Source organism: Schistocerca gregaria, chromosome 7 (assembly GCF_023897955.1).
Source record: "Schistocerca gregaria isolate iqSchGreg1 chromosome 7, iqSchGreg1.2, whole genome shotgun sequence".
Classification (NCBI taxonomy): Eukaryota; Metazoa; Arthropoda; class Insecta; order Orthoptera; family Acrididae; genus Schistocerca; species Schistocerca gregaria.
Window position 1 is genome coordinate 206,892,810 of NC_064926.1, and position 7,375 is coordinate 206,900,184.

Sequence of the window (7,375 nt, forward strand, 5' to 3'; positions counted from 1 at the left end):
TCAGTGACCACAGATGGAGCACCATCACTGCAAGGCCATTAGAGAGGACACATAGCACGGATGCGCAAAAAGCTAGGGCGCACAGACGAGACGTTGTATGGAATTCACTGCATTCTGCATCGAGAGGCGCTTTGTGCAAAGTCAGTGACGTTAGCAAACGTCATGCACATTGTTGTGCGTACTGTAATCTATCTGAAGACACTTGGGATTACTCATCGCCAGTTTCGGCGGTTCTTGGAGGAATTAGGAGCGGAGTACGGCGACGTACCTTACTATACCGAAGTTACGCTGGCTCAGTCGAGGTAAAATGCTGAAAATATTTTTTTGATTTACGTGTGGTCATAGTAACATTCTTACATAAGAAGGGAAAAAGTGAACCTATGTTGGAAGACCCTTGTTGGATATCAGACATTGCATTTCTCGTGGACATTACGTCTCACATGAACAGTCTGAACGTCAGTTTGCAAGATGAAAATAATTTAATTTCTGACATGTTGGGAAAAGTAAATGCCTTTGAAAGGAAGCTTGCTCTTTGGGAGAGCCAGCTATTGACAGAAAACACTGCACATTTCCCAACTCTTGGACTGGTCCATGAAAGTGCTAGATTCCAAGAATACGTCTCAATAATTGTCAAAATTAAGGAACTTTTTCGAACCGATTTGGAGATGTTACGAGTTTGTCTCCTGTCATTCGCCTCTTTGCTCGACCGTTCTCGTCGTCAGTTGAGGATGCTCCGAATGATCTACAGATGGAACTGATCGACCAACAGTGCAATACAAGACTGAAGGACAAATTCTTTGCAGTGCGAAGTACAAAAGAATTCTACGAAAATTTTTCACAACAAGAATTGCCACGCCTGCACCGAGAAGCTGCGAGAGTTATGTCCATGTTCTGGTCAACATATGTTTGTGAAAGATTTTTCTGGGTGATGAAAATTAATAAATCAAGGTTTCGATCAAGCATAAGTGATGAAAATCTTCGCAACTACTTGCGTTTGTCAATGAGCCGTGGTTTTGTGCCCGATATTAACTATATCATTTCTCATGACCGGTGATAAACGTGTTTGGATTTATTCCTTTCATAATTAAAAATTATTGTTTACAAACTGTGAATTATTGCCTCATTCTGCTCCATGTTACATTATTATCACGAAAATTGGTCATTAAACCGATTGTTCCAATGTATACTTACATTAAGGTTTTTTTTAAAAATCTGTGAAGGGCTACGCTCAGCTGATGTCGATAAAACATAACATTCATCTAACTGTCGATTATTATGCAGATTTCAGAAGGAACTGATGAAAGATATAGCAATAATGATGAACGATAGGTCTGCGGTTATCATTCTGTTCAGAGGTCAGTGAGACAAAAATTATGTGGGTGTAATTGAGGGCACCGAGAATTAGTTATAGGAAACATTGCATTAGTTTAATGTTATTTGAAATCATGAATAAGGTTCGTTGGAAGTCGCTAAGTCTCTCTTTCTTAAATATTAGATCAAAAACATTACGCGTATTTACGTGCCGTTAATCAAGCTGCCTTAACGCGTACTTATGTTCCGTCAGTCAAGCTGCCTTAATAAAAACCCACGGCTGTTAGCTGTAATACTTATCTTACTGGTTTAAACTGTAAACATAAAAGTAGACGTCTCAATGAGTAGACTGTGACAGTATTTTAAATGTTTAATACGCGAAATGCCTTCCCATGGTTGGCTTGCAAGCTGTGGAAAGAGCACTAGGATGCGCCAGTACAGTGTATCCCAGCAAGTGGATAAAGCGACACCTGTGCCTAGAAACATGCACTACATGAACGCTGACGGCTGCGGCGTGCACGCTGTGACCCGGAAGTTGCATATGTGCAGGAGCACCGGCCCTGACGTAGATGGTTATATCGCGTCTCTCTTTGCATCAATATTTATTTACCGGCCATTAAGTACAACATTTTTAAACATACCACGCGTATTTTTGAGCTATCCGTCTGTGTTGGCAACATAAGTGTATTGTTACATCCCAATCTACTACCTTTACTCAGAATTATTTGATTATGTAGCAACGTGGAGGTGGTTTGCGTTGCCGTCCTCCGACCGTAAGGGGGAATGAATGATGATGATGATGAAGTCAACACAACAACACCCAGTCATCTCGAGGCTGGTGAAAATCCCTGACCCCACCAGGCATGGAACCCGGAACCCCCTGCTCAAGAAGCGAGCTGTGGACCATACAATCAGAAGGACTGATTGATCAGTTAAAGACCAAATATATAAGGGCGTACTGAAAAATAATGCCTCCAAATTTTTCATGTGAAAACGCTAGAAGTTTTAAAACAAAAGTAAACATTATTAACATTCTGCATCTTTGTTCATCATATCTACATATCTGCAGCCCTCTGCCGCTGGAGGTTTCCGAACTGTAACTTGTAACATTGTGATGTGTAAGGTAACTACGTCGGTCTCTGAGAAACAGTGTGCTGCGTCGAATTCGAATAGTCCGCCCGCACACTGAACACCCTGTCCTTAGCATGACACTCTCAGTGAACACTCCCCATTTCAGTCTATATGCATAAAATCAATTCTTTTCAGTTTTCTGACACTTCGTGTTTCACTTCAAAACGATGCGCTTCAAACCAAATTTTCAGAAATTTCTTCCTCGAATTTATGCCACCGTTTCATTTCATTGAACAGGTCACACAGTTATTTATACCCTTCACGCCATTGTTCATGTTATGTTGCTGTGGTGGTCACTGCGATGCAGCATAAGACGGTGTTTTACCTCCGTCATCCAGAATGCATGGCAGGTGCAAGCCAGGAAGGAATTTCAGAAGAGAGTTTCCGTTATGGCGATTGGCAACAGGGGCATAAGAGTGATCTGTACTTACATCTGGTGGTGTAAAAAATAAGCTTCTGCATCAGTGTGTCAGGTGGCAGAATAAATGGTCAGATTCACACCTTACATGAAACCTTTACACATCGCAATGAGAAGGTGAATGTGACATCAAATGTAATTCGGCGGTTATTGCCTGTCAGGTAAAAAGGAATGACAATCGATCAAAGGTAATCAACACACCATTCCTATACAATGCATGTCTTTGAGCGGAAGGTGTAACAGACAACGCGACTCGTTTTCAGTTTGAAAATCCAGGTGGACAATAGTGTAGTGAAGGCGCGCTGCAGGGTTTATGACGGAAACCACTTAAAGGGGTAGCAGGAGCAAAGTCAGCGACCCAGGCCAGGTGATTCAGGAGGGAGGATCGTGTGTAGCGGCACATCTGCACAAGCGACAGAGAAAAAGATTTAGAAAGCTGTGTTTTGGAATTCCAACGGGATATGAAGAAAAACTAGTAATGCATTTCGATCACGTGTCCAGCGAGTGTGACACACGGAAAGGTAAATGTACTTTAGACGTTTACAACGTGCATAAAACGTCCGACTGGCGGAAAGGCACTAGGAAGGAGAAAAATACTGAAGTTTCGACGCAGTTTGATAGAAGGGACATTGCGATTGGTAGAGAGAGTTTTCAGAAAATAAGAGGAACACTCCTATTGGTCGATGAAGGCCGTGACATGAAGAACGAATGAACCCAACTGGGGGAGGAAGTTCTGATATGAGTAGTGAAACGTCCCCTTTGAAAAATTTATACACGACTGTGCTTAATCTGACACACAATATTTTTAGCGCAACGCAATCTGACTTTCAATAATCCCTACAAAAGAATGGCCCTGACTAACATTAACCTATACCCTTCACAAATCACTTAACTCACAAAAAATCTTCGTTACTCGAACTACTGCAATACAGCGAGCACCACTACTGCCAGCTAAATAAAAGATTCTAACTACGGAAGGCACTAACTACTGATAGGTATAGTTAGCAAATGAAAGATTTTAATAGAGAACAAACAGTGTATTTACCTTAATAGTCAAAATATATATGATAGTTCATGACATCCAGTCTTACAAATTACAAAACTCCGCCATCTCTCTCCCCACGTCCACCACTGCTGGCGGCTCACCTCCAACTGCGCAACGCTACGCGCTGTTAGCATCCAGCTGCCGCTGCCCAACACTACAATGGCAGACAACAATGCAGACTAAACACAGACTGCGCACAGCACAGCCAGTGATTTTTTCATACCGAGCGCTATGTGGCGTTACCAACAAGAAAACCTAAACAGCCTACTTACATAGCCCCCATGCTCCCCACAAAAAAATTTTACAAATTGTTTTGGGCAGTGGCCAATAATGATTTGATAAAATTTTTCATAATTACTATGACAAAGAAATGAAATGCACACACTTATCGATACAATGTTGGTCAAAAGTTAAAATTTTCTCACAGTCCATAAAGACAGTCCTGATCATTCATCAACGTAAAATTGCAGTGTTTTTTTCAAAGTCTGAGCAATAAAAGAAATTGCACTTGGAAGTAGTGGATTTCTAAGCAGTCTTGAAGAAGTAGTGTTGTCCTTCCAACGAAAGACAGTGCTGGCTCTTGACATGCAGACAGGTAATGGGCCACAACAGAGCAAACCCACAGCAGAGTCAGTCGAAGTTTTGAAGAATATTGGTAGGTAGGTCATCACAGAGTAGACCCCTTGTAGTCCTGGTAGAGATTACGGTATTGGTGGGCCACCAGAGGTGCAGACCCATTGCAGTCCTTGTAGAAATAATGGTACCAGTGGGTCGTCAAAGGTGTAGACCCACTGTAGTCCTTGTAGAGATGGCCAGCAGCCATCTGTTTGACTGTGCAGGCGCACAATCACCACTGAAGAGTCTTGCGGATAACATAGCAAGTCCATAACCTACCACTTGTCCACTCACAAAGTTTTTGGAATTGTCCTTAGAACCAGCAATGCTGTTAACGAGTTCCTTGCTGAGTTATTATCACATGTGCAAACACTATTAGTCCCTACTTCTCACATATTGTCCATATACTATGACCAACAGAAACGTGTGCAGTGAAATGTAATTTACAAGTTACTTAATTTGATGAACTGGTGTCAATTACAATTTTATAACATGAGAATACAATAACAAAGGTACAAAATACATCTTTAAATAACATAACAATACAGAGAACATTTGCAGTAGTACAGGCTTTACAAAAAAAATCGAAATAACAAATTCATAGGTGTTGCAAAAATTATGACATAAGTACATACATAAAAGATCAGAATAATTATTGAAACATCAACTTCACACATTAGCATTAAAATAAAAGAGAATAAATAATGTCTAAACATCAGAAAAATTCTACAATGTAAATATTATTAGCTAAACACATAAAGACAGGAAGAACACAAATACACAAGAGTACACAAACACATAGTGGGATAACACAAGGAAAGGACAGGGTTTGTTTTACTGCAGTATTTTGCAAACAAAACTTTCTTTACTTCTCGGAGATCTCCCTTCGTTCTTCATTATTTCCAAAAAGTCCTATCTATACCTGCTTTCTGTACTTTTCTCATCCTCTTTCAAAAATAGTTTTTCTCCACTATACACTACTTTTTTTGGCCAGATCATTTTCATATAGCTTCTCAATGCTTCTCTTCCAATTCATCATAGTTAGTTTCTTATATAGTCTACCCCCTCTTAAGCTAACTTAAAATCTACTGAGCTCAGATGCTAAACTAAGGGACGACGCAATGCAGCAGCACAAAACGATTAACACAAACAGCAATGAATAAAAAATGCAAGTAAGCATAGCAAGCAGCAATAAATGTAATAACTTATACCTAAACATGACAAACCCACAAGCAGAAAAAATAGTACAATAAAGACAACAATGCAGATAAGGGAAAGTTATAATCACATCTTAATGACTATGTAATTAAAGTGGTGCACCACAACTTATTCTATTAAATAAATTACCAAGTACTTGAAAAGAAAATTATGTATGCAGTTCCTGTTACTAGTCCCTTCTTATTGTTCTTTCCTTTCCAAGTGCTCCTTTTTTTTAAGAATGTGGATCATAAAATTATTATTTAACAGATCTGTTGACAGAAAGCTTTCACATTAGCAAATGCATTTACTTTTATTTAATAAAACCAATGCTGTAACACAGCTGGAAAACAGATATCAAATGAAACAAGCAACTATGAAAGGCAAAGCATAAAAATATCATTCAATAGTCATGTGACATTTCATAAGTTAGTACAAATTCTCTCAACTCTCGTAGAAAGACGCTTCTCATTGTCAGGTATGCATATGTAAGAAAATATCTTTCCAAGTAATGAGCGTGTCGTTTTTGCGATGCTTTCTACAAAGGAATTTCAATAGCGAGGGTAATGGCCTCTTTATTTTTTTCTCCACCTGTGCCTCTGAAAGGCACACACTAATGGCTGGTTTCCCGGTGGCTGTCGCCCAGCTGGGCGCCGACGACGCATTACGTCTAGGTGGTCACTTAACTTTCTTACCGATATATTTACGACACCAGTTTCCGCTACAGTGGCAGTCTCATATAAAAAATTTCACAGGTCAAGCATTTGCGTTACAAATATGTAGAAACAAAATCCTGTAAATATAACATTGTCCAAAAATTTTTGGCGGCCTTGTGATACATTCACGCGTATACACACATTTCATAACTCTTAAAGTACGATTCTTGGTTTCTAACATCCTTTTCATAAATCAGAGTCCCTAACCACTACTCCTTATTTCTTACCTTATTAAACATGTACATATTCGTCGACACGTCAATCTTGCGGCGACACATCAATATTTCATCATAATAAATACATAGCATAATCAAATAACTCCTATACCATCAGCTTATTGATCATAAACATACCGCAACAGCATAATACACATAGTCATCGTAATAATAACATCATAATACCTCAGTCAAATTCTCAAAATCGTCGTAGCTTCCTCCAATAATTTCAAAACCTAAAAAAATTCTCTGCTCATGTCAAAAGTGTCATCTACCTCAAACGTACTTTAAAAATCATGATCCCATACCAAATATGTCATTCAAAGCTCTCATAGTATCACAATGGTTCCGAAAAAATGTGAACAGTTCACAAAGTACAGACAAAATACAATTTCGTAAGTGTGAAGTTATCCAACGGTGTAATTACGTAAACATCTGTCACTGATGTACTAAAATAAATGTTTGTTTCTCTCAGTTAAATGACCAGATAGCTGTGTAATTTATGTTTTAGATAAATATGGTACCGATGTGTAAAGTTGTATAAGCAAATACCATATTAGCTAGGGCTCCTTGTGCTTGCCAAACACATGGTTCACAAAGTAAGCGTGTACCCCCCTGAGGATAAATGTAATTATATCCTCAGGTGTTACAGATTACAGCAATGGAATGAAATGTATCACGGAAAACTTTCTTTGTAATTCAAATATGTTGAAAAATAAATAGTTTA